Below are 20,525 nucleotides of genomic sequence, written 5' to 3'. Positions count from 1 at the left end.
AATATGGAATAAAGTAGCGAAGCGCTAAATTTTGCAGGGCTTTGACTGATAAATGGAAAAAAATGTTCTTTAGACTTGAGAAAAATCTACTTTTACAAAGGCGAAACAGACGTAACAAGAAACAGGATCCAGTAAACGATAAAGCTTCAATATATTTGGATGGTTTGACAGAAGACATTTATCAGTAAGTTGGATTCTTGTCCGGCTTGACAAATGCCCGTCGTTAGTCACAAATAATAAGAGACGCCTTTTTTCCTAGCGTCAAATTTCCGGATATTTTTATATACGAGACGCAAACGTAGTAATTACTAACAAAATATATTCCCGATTTTTTCCGAAATTCGGGCGCGTACTTTGTTATAAGGGCAAACTGAATTACACCGGATGATTTTTATAATATACAGTAGGTGGTTCGATAGGATAACTCGCGTCGATATTATTGATGTATGGGACGGCGTGAGGAAACTACTATAAAATACTGCCGCATTTGGGCATTGTTTTCGTACTTTGATGATAATTCACGATATATAAAGCCACGTCTGAAAACAGGGCCCGTCTCGTATTTAAATTTATTTTTAAAAGAAAAATGTCCGTATTTTTCTGTTCACTCGCGGTATTATATAGATTTTCTAACGGCCTGTATTATACTTTAACGATTTATAGCACTCTAAGTATAATATACGCGGGACCGTCCGTAAGAATTACAAATTTTCGTTTTTTATCGGAGAGGCTCCGATAAAAAACCGCGTGTCCGAAACATATCTCTTTCCCGGCTTTAATGATTTAAATAATGTAAAAAACATTTAAAGTATCAAAGTACAGTAATTTAAAAAAATTGTGTTAAGATACTTTCTATGATACAAAAGTATTATTACACACTGTAAGAGTTAATTCTCTGAAGAAATTATGCTATAATGTCCATAAATATTTATTTCTATTTTTGACTTCTATTCTGAGGATGTGAGGATGTTTGTCTGTTTGTTCGCTGTACACTCCTAGGCCGTTCGACCAATTGCTACTAAACTCGGCAAATACGTTCATTTTTTTAACTTAAATAATGTCGTACATCTCACCCCCGTAATATCTGCTGCATTTCTATAAATCAATTAATTTTTACCTATATTCGATTTGCTTATTTACACGTAGCTCCATCTCTTGGCAAAAATTTAACAAAATAATAAATTACATATATTTCTTACAAAAAAGGAAATAATTTTAAATATATATATATATATTTAAAATTATATTATAATTTTATATATATTTATAATAAATATTTATAATAAAATTATAATATTATATTTATAATATATTATATATATATAATTATAATTCTATTATAAATAATATATTATATTCACTTAATTACTGAGACAATAATATAGCAGGAAATAGATGCTCTATAATGTCTACATTATTACTGAGACAGGTAGCATATAGCACTTGCCTGCGTGGAATCGAAAGTGCTAACCCGTAAAAAGTCTATAAGTATTTAATTTTCCACTTCTAATGACTCGGGTCTTTTTATTTCTGAATGGTACTTTCTTAATTTTAATACGCGCCCTCCAGTAGCCGAGTGGATAAAACCACTGAACACCGGTATTTAGTCGTGGATTCGGGCATGGCCAACGGGCTGGCCACATTGAGTTTTTCGGGTTTTCTTCCCGTTAGTAACAACTAAATAGGGTCCAGCTTCCCGTAAAAGTCTTCCTGGGATGCATCGCCCTCGACAGATCGATCACGTGTCGCATTTCCGTAACCAAATAAACGAAACTAATTCTAACCAGTAATTATCTATTTTGACGTCACAATGTTCTCAATTTTTTTAGTTGTGTCTTGTCCCTGAACATCAATCACACTGTTCCTGTTACAAATAGAGTCGTGCCGGTTATCTAACCCCGTTTAGGAAAAAATTTTGAATCGAAGTAACGTGACTTCTGTTTTGTACCGGAATTACTTATATAGTTAATCTGGGCCTCCTGTCCCCACGTTTTCCACATTTGGTCTCGATTTTCGTCTAACTCCCTACTCAAGATCATGGAAGGACAGACAGCAGAAGGACCACCTTCGGAATTTATAGGTCTACAATTTTTTTGAAATTACAGCCCAACAATTTTTCTATAAACGCAATATTTACGAAACATACTTCCCACGTGGTTTATAAAATCTATCGCCAAAATTTGAACATTTTATTATCGCATAAAAGCAATATTTTCACATTTTTACAAGAATTTGAAGTCTTGGACGTTACGGTTAGCGACTTCGATCACGTGCGGAACCATTACAACCTGTCTAACACGGATCACTTTTCAAATATTAATAGTAGTCGTAGAGTATTAAGTATTAAGTAGTAGTCGTAGAGCATCCTCTCTTCCGGGAGGAGGTCAACGATTACTTTTGGTCAAATTACTTCAATCCCTTCCGTAACAATCCCTTCTTTCTATCGGACCGGCGGATGGTGGCATTCGAAAAGAAAAATTACATGATACAAAGTTACCAACAAATAGAAAATGTGTTTTAAGTGGTTTTCGAGGGTGCCGAGTTTAAATGTTTAATCCATTTTTCGCCAAATTTAATCGGTTGGCTGATTACCTTTCGATATTCGGCTGTGAATGGTAGTTTCTTAGAGTTAACGTTAGAAAAAAATTCGATATTTTAAATTTAAGATATCGTGTTTTCAATTGGTATCGACTTGACCAATGAAATTGTGCCATTTCGTACATATTCGATTTCAGCGATAAACATGACATTGGTAGGCTAAAATAACCAAACTGTTTATGCAGTTTTCGTTGAATACTCGTATAACAAACATTACTAGTAATTGATTTATATAACTACAAAGGTTATCTTACCGAATGACCAATCGAACACATTTTAAAAATTCTTTATTCCTCTACTGCACACAATTTAATGGATTTTAAAAATGTGTTCGATTTGTCATTCGGTGAGAAAACCCCTACGTAAGATAGCCTTTGTAGTTATACAAATCAAATTCTGCAATATGACATAAGAGAAGATTAGAAGTACAAAATAATCTAATAATGTTAATCATTGTTGTTATTGTTTGCCCGAGCAACACCGGTCTCATCTGCTGTTTAGTTTATAAAATGAGATTATAATAATGAAAACAAACTAATGTAAAATTATATTTAAGAATTAATTTCAAGAACTTTTTTCCTATTATCCAACAAAAAATAAATTTGAATTAATTATAATTTTGGAAACTTTGTCGATACAATATTTTAAAAACTAAGGCCTCTTAAAATATCACTACTTTATACTTTATATTGTTGAAAGCAAAAAGTATTTTCTGCCGTAATTTACTTATTTTAAATATTATATATTAAGTAAGAAAAACTTTACATATGAAAAAATACCCTAAATATATTAAAATAATGTTTTCGTTATATATTTGTTGCATTTATGTTTATGAAGTTTAAATGACTTATTAGGATCAGATAAACGAAATGCCGATGGGACTAGGACCTACACACGACGACCTCCAAAACTTGATTTTTCGTGTAAGTTATACTACGTGTGACAATAATAATAATTATTGTCACACGTAATCGAGGGGCTGAAAATCCCATAGGTTTAGGTTTTCAGCTGAAATGGCTAACGGTGTTTTTACACAATTAAAAATATAGAAGAAACTAAGTGGTCTTCGTGTCCGATCATCGGAAACAAAACGGTCTTTTTTGACAGAGACAATCGAGATAAGCAAATAATTAAAAAATATATATGTATAATTTCAACTGGAATGGCTGACGGTATTTTTACGCAATTTTACATGATTTTGCAGAGGCGTATCCTCTAATAAAAACATCGTCCTCCGACGTTTTGTTCCCGGGGATCGGACACGAAGGAACTGTGAAGACAACTTAGTAATTCAATATATTTTTGAAAAATATATATAAATGGTTTGCTGTATATTAGCTAATATGACGATTTTAGTCTCTGTAATCCAAATTCTTGGTAGACAAATCTCACAGCAATTTAAAACTTATTGGCAAATTAAATTTATTTTGTAAAGACTACATCAAATGCATTTCGGGCTGGTGTAATATCTTCCAGTCCCTCTTCAGTGCTAAAACAATAACAAAGAACGTAAAATGTTTAACTAAAACACGACATGGATGTATAGCTACACTATAACTATAAACTTTGGAGAAAAACTTACAATAACCGTTGGTGGTAGTTACAATGATATTTCCATATGTAAGGGTGGTAAACTTTGCACACATTTATAGGAATTCTAAAATTACAATTATCTTTTTTGTACAAAACAATATAAGACTAATACAAGTAATATCTTAAACAATACTTATACTTACAAGTTTAAGAAACTTTTCACACACGTGTATAATAAACATACTAAAACCATCCAATTATTAAAACAATTTTTTGACAAACAATTGTATAGATAATTCTAAAGCACTACAAATTTTTGACATCCTTAACATCAGTACACCACAATCAACACTTCACAACAGTAATCAAGTGATATCTATTTATTTTATATCAGCGCCATCTATTAGATTATACCAGCTATAGTTTATTTCTATTCCTTTCGACTGATTTATTAAATTATTATTATTTTGTTTTCTAATTTCTATATGTTCTTTAAATTTTCTTTTATATATGTCTTTTTCAATATGTAAAATTTTTACATTGTTTCTATTAATATTACAATTATTACTATGGATGTGGTTAAACCACGGAGAATTCTGATACTTAAGCCGAATGGCTGCTTCGTGTTCTTTAACTCTAGTTTCCAGCACACGCCCGGTTTCTCCATATATATATACATGGATTATGACAATTACATTCTATTCTATAAACCACACCAGCTTTTTTTATAGGGTCTAAATTGTTCTACTATTATTATTAATATGTTTACAAATGTTTTGTGAAATACTATTGGTCAAAGATGGGGCCAAACAAATATTATGATTATTAATACTTTTCCTGCCACTTCTCAAAGATATTTTTAATGTATATAAAGTTTTTATATATTTTATCGGTTTTCAACTTCGTATTATATCTATTCTTTAAATAATATGTTTTCCATTTATTAAGGATAAAGTTTGGGTAATCGTTCAAAAGGAATTTGGTATCTAATTCTTTTAATTTAATATTTATGTTATAATTATCAGATATTCTAGTATATATGTTTTTTAATTCGACTATATATGCATTCTTTTTAATGTGATCAGGAATACAAGAGTGGTAATTAATAGTTTTGTTTATAACTTACAAAAAATCTTGTAAGTGTAAAGTCAAATTTTGTAGGATTATTCACTATGGTAATATCTAAATAATTAATTTTCTTATTTATTTCCTCTTCAATATCAAACTGTGTAATCTTGTCTATGTTGTTTATTAAATCATATATAGTTTCTTTATTAATCAGATTTCTATTATTTACTATCAAATAGTCATCTACATACCTCATTATTAACTTTATACCCCTAATTTTACTAATATTTTTATCGATGTCAATCATTACTAATTCAGCTAGTTTTGGTCCCATCTTTGACCCCATACTGATACCATTATTTTGTCTATAAAACATACCATCAACTTCAAAATAATTATTCTTATAAGCGAATTCTATTAAATCTAACAAATTTTTTTGGATACCAAGGTCTTTTAAACTGTTTTCTATCATAAACCAGGTTATGCTAGGATACATATTTTTTATATCTAAGCTCATTAAGCAATCTGAATTCTCCTTATTTAATTTCAATAATTTATTAATAACAGTATCAGCATTTTTTATACTATAGATAGAATTATCAATATCTTTTAATTGTTGTTTTATGTATTGCTCTAGATTATACAAGATGGAAAATTTAAAGTCTACAATAGGTCTAAATTTTTCCTCTGTTTTATGTGTTTTTAATCTAATATTAAGTTTTGGGGTTCTATTATTTTTAGGATCCAGAATAAAATTTTTATCTGTATTACTTATATTATTATTAGTATAACTTTTTTTAATTAATTTTGTTATTTGTTTTTTTATATCCTCATAGGGATCATTATTTAATTTTGTATAAATATTGCTATTAATTTGTTCACTAGTCTTAGTCTTAAGGTCATCATTTTCTATTATTACTAATTGTCTAGTTTTATCAGCCCTTATTATTTTAAGGTTATTTCTATTAAAAAATCCTATAATACACTTTATGCACTTTATTTGTTTTTTAATTTTATGTTTATCTTTTAAATTAATACCTTTTTTTAATTCTTGAACAATACTATTCAATAAGTTACTTTTATTTTCTTTTTTAATTGGTAAATCTTTTATATTTTTATCTATAGTTGCTATCATATCTGTTGTAATATCTTTATTTGGTATATTGTAGTCTAAGCCCAGTGCTAACACATGTTTTACATAACTTGGTACCATAATCCTAGCATTATTTACTATAAGTTCATTAATCCATTTTTTTTTCTCTTTTAGCTTCGGATAGGAAAACAGCTTTTGTAGTTTGTTTTCCTTTTTATATCTATACTCATCACCTAAGCCTTTATATGGGTTTTCTTTATAATTAAGGTTATGTACTAATCTACGTATTTGGTATTTTAGGTTATTCAATTTTTTATATTTAAATCTAATAACAGATTTAATAATTTTCCGTTCGATCTTCCAAATTGCATGTTTAGGTATAGTATCACGTATCGACTGTTTTAATTTCATGGTATTTGGTGTACATTCTTCCCTTAGGAAACACTTCAAATAATTAATGTCATGCTCTAACATTTCTGTCGTCTTAATGAGCTTAGATATAAAAAATATGTATCCTAGCATAACCTGGTTTATGATAGAAAACAGTTTAAAAGACCTTGGTATCCAAAAAAATTTGTTAGATTTAATAGAATTCGCTTATAAGAATAATTATTTTGAAGTTGATGGTATGTTTTATAGACAAAATAATGGTATCAGTATGGGGTCAAAGATGGGACCAAAACTAGCTGAATTAGTAATGATTGACATCGATAAAAATATTAGTAAAATTAGGGGTATAAAGTTAATAATGAGGTATGTAGATGACTATTTGATAGTATATAATAGAAATCTGATTAATAAAGAAACTATATATAATTTAATAAACAACATAGACAAGATTATACAGTTTGATATTGAAGAGGAAATAAATAAGAAAATTAATTATTTAGATATTACCATAGTGAATAATCCTACAAAATTTGACTTTACATTACAAGATTTTTTATAAGTTATAAACAAAACTATTAATTACCACTCTTGTATTCCTGATCACATTAAAAAGAATGCATATATAGTCGAATTAAAAAACATATATACTAGAATATCTGATAATTATAACATAAATATTAAATTAAAAGAATTAGATACCAAATTCCAGTGGCGTGCCGTGACATTTGATGATAGGGAAGCTGTGTTTCTGTTAGAAGCCGACTTACAGGGGCAATCAATTAATTGCGCGTCAGGGCCCGTTCGTAATCGTTTGTTCGATAAGCCAGTAAAAACTGTATACTTCTTTAAATGTATTTTTAATAGATTATCCGACGTACTTAATAAATAAGAAAGTTCAATATAATTACCTCCGTTATTAGATTCAATAAATTTCCTATGCCCTCTAAATGCCAATTCTTGCTTGAGAAAAAACATATAACATTTATTAATTTAGATATACCTATTAATCGTAATTATCTCGTTATAATTTTCAATATTTATTTTATATTGTCTACCATTGTTAAATTCTATTCAATTCTGATTTCCAAATTGCTTCAATTTTATGAAAGAATCGTCATTCGTCATAAATTTTATCGTCAAAATGTCGAAATTTTTTGTTGACGTATTTATATTTAATTTAAGCATTGGTCTTTCTCTTTTAATAATGTTTTCTTTTTCATTATATGGTCTCGAGCCAAAACTTTTTTAAAATAAATTTTTGAATCACTACCCACGATATAAGGGGTAAAATTAAAATTATCAGAAAAACTTACTTGGTAAAACAAAATGTGTGATGAATATACATACCCAGTACAAAAAATTATTCAATTGTACGAATATACTTTTAAAGAAACTTATAATTAAATATAACTTTGTGAAGAAACGTACATAAAAATAACAAAATATTCTTTACTTTTTAAATCTTAAAACAATCCACTTAGTGAAATAGCTCCCTACTAGTGGCTAATGAATGGAATCGGAGACGGTCCAGGTAGGTGTGTCCGTGCCAAATCCCGAGGGTGCCGATACCGGTCAATGTCAAATGCCTCTTGTCGCATCACTAGTATATATCAAAGAACGCGACAGGGTTGTTGTAGATTTTAAACGTTTCTCACCATAGCTGTAAAAATCTAAATATGTTAAACTTAACAGATTGTCCGTGGTTCGTTTTCTAACTAATTCGTTTCAGGACCAAGTGTTCACGGAAATTTTCAAAATTTACAACTTTTCGGTCACTCTCATTGAACTGGAAAAATTTCTGTCTTTATTACATCTAATATTATAAAGAGATCAAACCCCACTGTACTCGGTAAGAGATTGGTTCGGTTAAGCTTCTGTTTAAGTAAAATTTCGGCTCTTTCATCAGGGTTTTATTTATGTTTCTAATTACCTAATCGCTTAATTATTTAACTACTACTTAAGTAGAAATAAGTCGAAACCAGTTACTTTGTACTTGGATATCTGTAGTCTTGGGAAAGAAGTGGAAAGAAATTTTTATGACAACGGATACGTAAATCGTAAATTTAAGGAAAATAAATTCTAGAGCTTTTTTTGTACCATTGTACGTCTCATTCATTAAATTTGGTTGTAAATGATGCTGCCAAAGTAACAGTTAATTTTTTTAACACTGTACTAGAATTGTACACGTTTTTTCTGCATTCCGTTACAGATGAGACATACTAAATCGTAATATCACCGGCTTAACATTGAAATCCGTAAGTGATATAAGATGGGAGAGCAGATTAAACGCGGAATAAATATATCAAATATTTTAATGGATTTTTTTTTAACTCCTGTCAACTATACAGAACTATCATAAAAACATGCCAGTAAACTCCTATCGGTTGGGTTAAGTTATAAATCTATTTCAAGGGTGGGCAACCTTTTTTATAACATGGGCCAGAATAAATTTTACGTTTTTTCCGCGGGCCGTAGTAGTTAATTGACGCCTTCTTGTAACTTGTAATTTTTTTAGTCTGCAAATATGAAATAAATAAATAAAAAGTTAATTACTACATTTATTTCTCTTATCGTTTTCGAAAATTACAAAGAATTGGAAAAATAACTATTAATTAGTTATTTTTCCAATTTAATAATCTATTAAAGATCTCGCGGGCCGGATAGAAACTTTTCGCCAGCCGTAGCTGGCCCGCGGGCCGGGGGTTGTCCGCCGTTGATCTAGTCTACTCATGATTCACATAATCGGGCGAGGGCGGCCGAACATCTGGCAGGCAGGCGGCTAACAGCCAACAACCGGTCCGGGATATAAAATTAGAAGCTTTATGTGTGAAGCATCCACCAGCTACACCGGGTGACGTTGGTGCTCTGTAAACCGCATGTGCCAATGCCTATATAATCTGGCTGATTGGAAATTGACTCGGTTTCGACACTCCTTCCGCCACTGAATTATTCGAATATACAATAGCAATCTTATCGTTTTTTTTCACATGTAATATAGAAATTTGTAAAAGATACATAATGCAGTTATAATAAAATATTAATTTTAATTAATGCAAAGTACGTTAAAATATGAAAATTTATATTTTATAAAATACAAGGGAAGGTCATTGGAAGGTGGAATCGGCACTTCCATCGCTTCCAATGACGGCACGCCACTGCCAAATTCCTTTTGAACGATTACCCAAACTTTATCCTTAATAAATGGAAAACATATTATTTAAAGAATAGATATAATACGAAGTTGAAAACCGATAAAATATATAAAAACTTTATATACATTAAAAATATCTTTGAGAAGTGGCAGGAAAAGTATTAATAATCATAATATTTGTTTGGCCCCATCTTTGACCAATAGTATTTCACAAAACATTTGTAAACATATTAATAATAATAGTAGAACAATTTAGACCCTATAAAAAAAGCTGGTGTGGTTTATAGAATAGAATGTAATTGTCATAATCCATGTATATATATAGGAGAAACCGGGCGTGTGCTGGAAACTAGAGTTAAAGAACACGAAGCAGCCATTCGGCTTAAGTATCAGAATTCTCCGTGGTTTAACCACATCCATAGTAATAATTGTAATATTAATAGAAACAATGTAAAAATTTTACATATTGAAAAAGACATATATAAAAGAAAATTTAAAGAACATATAGAAATTAGAAAACAAAATAATAATAATTTAATAAATCAGTCGAAAGGAATAGAAATAAACTATAGCTGGTATAATCTAATAGATGGCGCTGATATAAAATAAATAGATATCACTTGATTACTGTTGTGAAGTGTTGATTGTGGTGTACTGATGTTAAGGATGTCAAAAATTTGTAGTGCTTTAGAATTATCTATACAATTGTTTGTCAAAAAATTGTTTTAATAATTGGATGGTTTTAGTATGTTTATTATACACGTGTGTGAAAAGTTTCTTAAACTTGTAAGTATAAGTATTGTTTAAGATATTACTTGTATTAGTCTTATATTGTTTTGTACAAAAAAGATAATTGTAATTTTAGAATTCCTATAAATGTGTGCAAAGTTTACCACCCTTACATATGGAAATATCATTGTAACTACCACCAACGGTTATTGTAAGTTTTTCTCCAAAGTTTATAGTTATAGTGTAGCTATACATCCATGTCGTGTTTTAGTTAAACATTTTACGTTCTTTGTTATTGTTTTAGCACTGAAGAGGGACTGGAAGATATTACACCAGCCCGAAATGCATTTGATGTAGTCTTTACAAAATAAATTTAATTTGCCAATAAGTTTTAAATTGCTGTGAGATTTGTCTACCAAGAATTTGGATTACAGAGACTAAAATCGTCATATTAATTAATATATTTTTGATTGTACTTTGTACAGACATTGTTCTTTGTGCATAAATATAGACTATCTGTTAAAAGAATTAACCGTTATATTTATTTAAATAAATATCGCCAGATATTCCTTAACAGTTTGTATTAAATTTATTCATTTATACGCATCAAGAAATTTCTACAATCTGAAATCATCAATAACTTCGCGTATCTGTCTTCGATCGTAGTCATTATGCAATATCACGATTCAAATACGTTAGATAAGTCTATGTTTAATCGATAAATTTTACGTAAAAAAACTAATTCGAATTTAATGAAGTTTAGAAGTCGTTCGATTATTAAATAATTCACGCTACAACTAAATAATTTCAATAATTCCATTTTGCTTCGGAAATCGAACGGCATTTTAATATAAAATAGGAAAATAAAGAAGACTTTTCTAAAATAAATAAATAAAATAGCGCGGTAGTCATCTAACCAAATAAAAAAAACCTTCAAATAATTGAAAAAAAGGCAAAAATATAGCCATAATATGTACGTTTTGGACCATTCTGTATAATTTTAAAACCCAATGGCGTTGTGACACTAAAGTATTTTAGGTACTGTACGTACTATACAATAGCTCCAGTGTGTCAGAAAAGTCTTGTAAGTTATACTCCGTCGTTGCGGAGAAAATTGCTTTTAAATTTGGTGGATAAAGTTTTCTCGTATATACAAATATTTACACAATAGTTGTTTTTCTACACAATTGTTTTGAAACGTCAAAATTTAAACAAAATATGTAAGTTGTAAATTCGCTTTTACTTTCCCGGTTCCGTTATATAACAGAAGGAAAGTGTGGCCATCGGTCAAAAAATAACTCTCTAAGATTTTTACATTTTTGAACTCAAGGGACCCTGAAACATCGAGAAATGAAAAAAATCGGGATTGTCTTTGTTTGGATATGCATGCAGAAAAATCCACCAAATTTTGTGTGTGTGTGTGTGAAAAAGGTCATGGCACGATTTTGTTCACCCTGTTTGAAGCTTAATAACTCTTGTGATTTTTGTTGAAAATTTCTGAAATTTTGCAGGAAGGCTTGTTTATTACGTGATTAATAATGTTAAATTTTGATGTCTAAAGGTCGACGGATGGGGAGATGAAGGGGGTCGTGTGTAGTATCTCGAGTAGGGTCGGATTTAACGACGATTTTTACTCGTTATTACCATTTACAATTTTTTATAAAACCCATTCCTACCCTCAAAATTACGCTTTTTGCTATAATATGGTTATAATTATAATAATTAAGAATATAAAAAGTTTTTAATGATAGAATAGCATAACAGGCGGCGCTACACACGCAGTTTTAAATGTCGCGGGGAAAGTTAAGCAATTCTTTGCTGGATTCTTTTTATATCAAACGACTAAGTTTAATTTTTTTTTCAAATATTGTTAACCATATACAGTACATTTATTTTGTGTAAATGATTCTTGATTAAATTCTTGAGTCCCATAGAATTAAAGGAAGAGTTTACCCCGGAAATTGTGTAGAAATACGCTAATTTATATCGATTAAATTTGAATTATTACAGATTTTCAAAACGGCTTCCATATTTTTGTTTGGATTAAATGTTTGAAACATCTGCGAAAATACCTGGAAAAATGGTAAATCGTCGTGGCCATTTCTTATTTGCTATGTGAAAAGGATAAAATTTAACACTTATCAAACGGTCGAGTTTGACAAAATAACTTTTTGGCTGTTAAACGGGAAATCGAAGAATAATCTTTCAAGTAAATATGTTTGGTAGCGAGTGCGAACGTATCTGTGCACGAAATAAATAAATATTTTGATTAAAGTGACAACATAAATAATACGTTTACGTACGGTAGACTAGGAAATACGTGTGTAACGGAAAGCGTTACGCTCGAGTAACGCTTTCCTCTACACACGTGACCCGTGATCGTCACCACTGCGTGTTTCGAATTAAAAATACTTAATAAATAAGGAATAGTCTACATCGATAATGGCAAATCTTTTCCCAAAGGCTAGTCAAAATCGAATTGGAAATTTATTAACTTCAAATCGTGGATCAAATATTTAATTAATTAAAAAAAGAAAAAACAAAAACAATGCTTACAAATTTTACTTTATTTAACGTTTAAATCAATCTATGCCAGAAAAATAACAATTAACTCTATATATAAGTGAAATGAAAATAGCATAATTATAACGGAAACAAATAAAACCTGGCTAAGCCGTTTGCGTTAACTCCAAATTGTCTACACGGTATATAGAAGTTTTCTACGTAATACGATCTGGTTAAGTCGAAATTCACGCTACTTTTAATTCGAACCTATTTTTCTGCCTATCCTCCGCCCTTTGACGGTTCCATCATCTTTATTTTCTCTCATATTCCGTACGAAGACAGACGATTAAAATAAAAAGAAAAAAAAACACCGTGCCGTTCGACTTCGTTACAGATTTATCCCGCGCTACTTCAACCAGCAACATCTCCAACTCCCAAGGGACTTCCAACAGAAGTCGAGCATGCAACCCTAACTCCAGGCGCACGCTGATAGAGTATAACCAGCATTTACATACTATATATAAAGAAATTGCTGACAATACAGGTACCAAGCTTGCGTACAAGAGGGCCTTCGCAATATATAAATTATTAGGCAACGGGAAGGACAAGACCACGAACGTAGAGCCCAGGAGTGTAGTGTTCCTGTGAGGAACAACAGATTCCAAAGGGATTTGGTTTACATTGGGTCCACTAAACGAACAATACAAAAACGGGTGCAAGAACATCGTTACGACATTTTAAACAAATGGCATAACATCGCCCTATCCACTTACACCACTGCAGGTCGATGTCTGAAACGGCTCGTTTAACAATTTATTTATTTGTGCATAGAATACACCAAATACAATAAATTTTGCATATAAATGAAGATATGTAATTTTATCTTCATCTCGTGTTTATTGTATTTAAGAACTATATTAAAAATTTATGTATAGTGCATTAAATTTATGAATATATTCTTTTTATTATATCAATTAAAAATTGGTATTTTTGACTTTTTGTGGATTATACAATACTTAAGTTTGATCTATTATTAAGCTGCTATCTTCGTTTATATTAGCATTTAAACAATGCATTAAAAAAGGCAAGGAGTTACTTTAAGCTTTACACTTACATTACTACATAAAATAATAATTTTCAGTCTTCAGATTAAACTATTCTCGCGAGTAATAAGGATTTAGAAGAAGATTCTTCACCAAAGAATTTCTTTAAAAGTAAATACTTAACGATTATGGTTTAAAATTGACGAAAACGCATCATCAGCATTGGCACGTTAAGAAATTCGAGAAATGTCACTTTTTGTTCCAGATATTCGAACAATTTCAACAAGTTCAATTCTGTCACCGTGTTCTGTTTCTAAGCAATTTATTTTCTAATCTTCGGCTGTTGTCAATGTAACATCGAATTCAAAAATCTCCTTTATTCTTCTACCGTCGACCCTAATGTTCCTTTTTCTTTCTTTTTTATTGTGACCATCATTTTTTTGCGTATGTTGTATCGCCAGTAATTTCTCTTTTTTAAACATTCTCCAAGTATTGTATCGAAGAAGCGAATTTGCATTTTTCGGGGAAGACTAGTGTCTTGTATTGCCAATTTCGGTGGAAGAATCTTTACGATTCTGAAATTATTTTTCGCTGGATCTGCTTCTGTACGTGTACGTACAGTACGTTTACGTGATATAAGTTAATAGACGATATAAATAGTTCACACTATTCGTCAGAGTGTTTCTTTTTCGAAAAACACAGAAAATCATATAGTAGTATATAACCTATTATATTACTAGGTTACTATATAATACTAGGTTCTATACTATATTCATTTTTTTTCCTTTTAATTTAAAAATCGATAACTTTAATGTAATTCGAATATTTCCATTTAAAATTTATTTTGTATACTAGTACTTTCTATATATTAACAGGACTTATTATACTGGAAATTATGGATGCAGATATTTAGTCTTACAGATCAAAAATAATGTTCTTTATTTAGTTCACCTGAACACATACACGTTAAACATGTGTTTCGGACTTGTTCGTCCCTCCTCAGCAGGCCTTTAAACGACACTTTCTACAATTAACAATAAAAACATTTCTTGGTACAATTATAACTAAAATTAGTTAAAAACACAAATATTTCCCGACAATAAATTTAAAAATTCGGGTATACTATAGATTATTCCCTATGGAATTTCGGGACTTTGAGTATATATCTGAACTCAGGGGACCGAGACGAGTTCAAAAATACTCTACTTTTGGACCGGAGACAAAAAATAAAAAAGTTATCATACTTTTTTCCGGCGGTCGCGCGATGATAGGGAGTCGCGTCGCTCTCCGCTAAGTCGGCCTCGCTATCGCGATCGGGAGTCATGTGCTTGCCGTTAAAATTGCCTTTAGTAGACGTTTCCCCCTTTTTTACTTTGTTCAAGAACTACCATGAATCGATCACTAGTTTAGCACATGGCGGCGTGTGGTGGCTCCCATACGAGAGGTCAGTCGGGCCGCCATGTTCGCTGCCATAAGTAACATTAACCGAAATGGCGATCGCGCGATGATCGGAAGTCGCGTCGCTCTCTCCGCTCTCGTATCGCGTGTTTAACGCTCCGGGAGATAACCGTAGTCCGACGTCACGGTTTGAAGACTTTACCGCAAGATGGCAATACTAGCAACTACGGTGCCGTCTGCATGAGAGCATTAAAAAAGTATGGTAACTTAAAAAGTGTGATAACTTTTTTATTTTTCGTCTCCGGTCCAAAAATAGGGTACCGTTGAACTCGTCTCGGTCCCCTGAGTTCAAATATATAATCAAAGTCCTGAAATTCCATAGGAAGTAATCTATAGTACACCCAAAAATTCTTACAATTTCTGTATTTCCGATCTTCTCTACATTTCCACTTAAACTCACGATCCACAGCAACCATACAATTTTACACATTCCTAATTTTTATACATTAAAATCAGTTTAGAACGATAAATTTAATTATTATCTAAAATATTACTACTTCAATTAACTTACTTCTTTTTGTTTATTCGTTTCTACTTAATTTCGATTCTAATACGTTCCCATCACATCTTTTATACCTCTTCCTCCCCCTTCTTATAATGCTTAACCATGATTGGTGGATCTCTCTACCATTGTTGTTATTCATTTTATTAGTTTGCCTAATTATATTTAAATGCTCATACAGTTGTCTTTTATAATTGTTTTTTTCTTTTTTTTCTGATTTTTACCGTACTTATATCAATTGCACAACCTTCTGTATTACAATGGTCAGCTACTGCTGAATTTGCGTAGTTTCTTTTGATTGCTCTGATATGTTCACTTAATCTTATTTTTAATTCGTTTTTAATCGTTAGAAAAGGAATTTAAAAATTTAAAAATACAACAGCATGTAACAGAAGAAGACATCAACTACATAAAAAGAGAAGACAACAGAACACCGAAATTCAACATAAGGGTAAAAACACATAAAAATCCTATTAAATATAGACCTTTAATAGATGTTAAAAATTACATATATTATAATTTAGAAAAATATTTAAAGTATAAATTAAATTTATTAGAAGTTTCTCAGTACAGTATAAAAAATGTGGATGACTTATTAAATAGATTAAAAAATATAACAATTAATGAAAATATGAAGTTAATATCACTCGATGTTGTAAACATGTATCCTAGCATAACAATAGAAGATATAGAAAATTCTTTAAGAAAAATAAATACACCAAACTGGATAATTAAAAATAACTACTTTCAGTTCGATAAGAAATTCTACACCCAAATAGAAGGAATGCCTATGGGTACATGTATAGGTCTAAAATTGGCCGAAATAATAATGATACAAGTAGATGAAAAGATCAAAAATATAGAAGGTATTGAATTTTACAGCAGGTATGTGGATGATTGCATAATAATTTTTGATAAAACGAAAACAAATGAAAATATAATTATAAATAAGATGAAAGAGAATATCAAATTTGAATGAGAAAAAGAAAAACAGAATAGTATAAATTATTTAGATATAACAATAGAAAGAAAAAATAATAGATTAATTTACAAGAAATATGTCAAACCAATACAAATACCCAAAATAATTAACTATAAATCTGTGATTCCGGTCAGTATGAAATATAATATATTTAAAATGTATATGAATAAAATAAGGCAGAGAACAAGCGAAATAGAAACACAAAAACAAGAAGAAATAATTAAAATGTTTATTTTAAACGATTATCCAAAATGTATAATAAAAAAATGGCTTGAAAAACTAGATAATGACAAACAACCAAAATCAATAGATAAAGAGAAAAAAATTTATTAAATTAAGATATGTTCCAAAATTATTTGAAAGAATTAAAAATGTAATTAAAAATAGAATCAACTTAATACCGGCAAAAATAAATTCAACTAAAAAACAATTATGTTACAGAAAAGAAGAAAAATATGATATAGCAGAGGAGAAAGGAATAGTATATTCATTTGATTGTAACTGTAATCCAAAGAAAACATATATAGGAGAAACTAAAAGAAAAGTAAAAATAAGATTAAGTGAACATATCAGAGCAATCAAAAGAAACTACGCAAATTCAGCAGTAGCTGACCATTGTAATACAGAAGGTTGTGCAATTGATATAAGTACGGTAAAAATCAGAAAAAAAAGAAAAAAACAATTATAAAAGACAACTGTATGAGCATTTAAATATAATTAGGCAAACTAATAAAATGAATAACAACAATGGTAGAGAGATCCACCAATCATGGTTAAGCATTATAAGAAGGGGGAGGAAGAGGTATAAAAGATGTGATGGAAACGTATTAGAATCGAAATTAAGTAGAAACGAATAAACAAAAAGAAGTAAGTTAATTGAAGTAGTAATATTTTAGATAATAATTAAATTTATCGTTCTAAACTGATTTTAATGTATAAAAATTAGGAATGTGTAAAATTGTATGGTTGCTGTGGATCGTGAGTTTAAGTGGAAATGTAGAGAAGATCGGAAATACAGAAATTGTAAGAATTTTTAAATTTATTGTCGGGAAATATTTGTGTTTTTAACTTATTTTAGTTATAATTGTACCACGAAATGTTTTTATTGTTAATTGTAGAAAGTGTCGTTTAAAGGCCTGCTGAGGAGGGACGAACAAGTCCGAAACACATGTTTAACGTGTATGTGTTCAAGTGAACTAAATAAAGAACATTATTTTTGATCTGTAAGACTAAATATCTGCATCCATAATTTCCAGTATAATAAGTCCTGTTAATATATAGAAAGTACTAGTATACAAAATAAATTTTAAATAGAGTTAAAAAGGACACAAAGGCATAATAATTAAATCGAATATTTCCAGTTTACCGCATGTAAACGTTTAAAATTTTCTATACGAAGGGCATAACTCCAATAATGTTCGAGTAACTGTCATAATAGTCTTATTATCAAAATATATACATTACGGAGCATGTCATTTAACGCATTTCTGGATTATTTCCAGCCCAAAAGGGCGAATTCGAAAGAACGCAGCCATTAGTCTTTTCGTTCATTTATTATTACTTCATTTTACTAATAGGAGGATGAACAAATTATTAATTCGTTTTTGATATCGATAGCCAGACTAATTAAAATTGCAGAGTCTACGATCGAAATCTGTAAATGACATTTAGTACGATCCAAAGGAAGGTGTGATATACAGGGACAAGACACTACAATACTAATTTGAGGTGGAGAGCATATATTTTAAATTAAATAAATAAAAAATATGATTAAAATTGCAGCCTACCATGGTAATGACGTCACAATAAATAATCGCTCGTTCTAATTCTTTTAATCGTCGAATAATACAATAGGTCGGTGTTTCTCGACCTTTATCTCAACACGGACGGGCAAAATTATGGGTAGTTTTAAGTGAATCAAGTAATCGTATTCCACTACGAATTATGCTTATTTATACTCTTATATAACTTATCTGGAGTTAGCGTACCCAACAAAATAGCTTCGATAACTCTAGATTGCTATTTAAATATTACTCGTAATTGTCTGCGCCGGCTTTAGTATTGGTCAAATATTTTTCCGCGGACCAGTGGTTGAAAAATACTGTAATAGGTTAGACGAAATACAATGAATCGATTCATTTATTGGTTTCTTCTACCGACTGTTTAATACAGTTAATTAGTTAATACTGCTATTTAAAATTAATTAAATAAAAATGCATTTTTTTATAATAAAGAATATCGTAACTTATTTAAAAATTCTTTCGGATGCTTTGCAAAATAAATAATAAACTTGTTATTTACAATTTGTAAGGACTTTTCGACATTAATTTATTATTTTTTTTTATTATAATGAATAGTATATTTAGATATTTGATTGATAGAAACCTCTTACGTAAGTTTGATCGATGACACAGTTTCGCTGTCAATAAATCTATATTCTGTATAATCGGTTTACGATAAACATTGTAAAACGATGTTTAAATAAATAAGTTAAATAATTATTTATTTTCATTTAAGCTTATAACAAACGTACGATGAGTATTATGTCATGCGAAACTGTAAATAAATTTATTGGTAATAAATGGTCCTTTGGGGCTTATTGATAATATATTAAAGAAATTATTTCTACTTTATATGTTGGCCAATGAATGAAAAATGTGAAATATTGCTGATAATCGTTTAAAGTATTCGAGAAAAATCTGTAAAAAAATATTTTATTACAGAATAATCAACCGATCGATCTTCAATTTGTACTCGAGTGATCGACGTTCTTTCGACGTAAGCGCTCTTGAGTACGCGCTGTTTTCCGACCTCCTCGTTTATGGGGTATTCTCCGAGAGCAGAGAAGAAATTCTGAGATTTTATAAATAAAATTAATATCATTGCCCAATCGGGGAAATAAAACTTCCTCTGTCTCAATTCTCAAATGAATTTTAAATTCTCTAAACTTCTATGAAATTTAACGCAAGACCGTATAGAATTAATTTCGTATAGAAATTAATATTAGAAAACGTTAAATATTGTTTCGAATGAAACACCGGAAAGAACATTTATCGTGGTCTTAAATACAATCGTCAGTGGGTTATTTCCCAAAATAATAAACTATTATGGCCTAATAGTTTTAGATCATAATAGTTTATTATTTTGGGATTATATTAAAAAACCTCTCTCGGAATGAGAATAATCATGATTTTTCATTCATAATTAAAATACTAAAATAAAATTAAGCACATTTTCTTAAAAATATAAGCAATGCCCTACATCTATCTAACATAGAAGATATAAGGTAAATTTTTCACTATTTAGCATTATTTAATAAATTACAGTTAAATTAGATGATACGAAATCGGAACAAGTAAAATACAATATATGGCTTTGTATTTGTCAGGTACAGATTCTTAATTGGGTTATGAACATTTTAAAATTACGTGTTAAATATTGATAGCAAGTGAATTATTCTTTGATATTTCCAT

General features: G+C 29.9%; 1 protein-coding gene and 2 long non-coding RNA genes across 3 annotated transcripts in view; 1 reads left to right on the top strand and 2 right to left on the bottom strand.

Moving 5' to 3' along the window:
* LOC136969965 (tumor protein p53-inducible protein 11-like) overlaps nt 1–20,525 on the bottom strand; it is a 100,790-nt gene that overhangs the window by 59,522 nt on the left and 20,743 nt on the right. The window lies entirely within an intron of this gene.
* On the bottom strand, nt 15,114–16,119 carry LOC136973808 (uncharacterized). The gene is made up of 3 exons (XR_010880598.1): nt 16,080–16,119; nt 15,924–16,000; nt 15,114–15,134 (listed from the first exon to the last, which is right to left on the bottom strand). It is a non-coding gene; the product is annotated as an uncharacterized lncRNA (long non-coding RNA).
* LOC136973214 (uncharacterized) lies at nt 17,880–18,191 on the top strand. The gene is made up of 3 exons (XR_010880510.1): nt 17,880–17,919; nt 17,999–18,075; nt 18,171–18,191. It is a non-coding gene; the product is annotated as an uncharacterized lncRNA (long non-coding RNA).

Source organism: Centruroides vittatus, unplaced genomic scaffold (assembly GCF_030686945.1).
Source record: "Centruroides vittatus isolate TY-2023 unplaced genomic scaffold, ASM3068694v2 contig_10, whole genome shotgun sequence".
NCBI classification, from domain to species: domain Eukaryota; kingdom Metazoa; phylum Arthropoda; class Arachnida; order Scorpiones; family Buthidae; genus Centruroides; species Centruroides vittatus.
The sequence above is the reverse complement of the archived record's forward strand: the minus strand, read 5'-3'. Positions and strand labels throughout refer to the sequence as shown.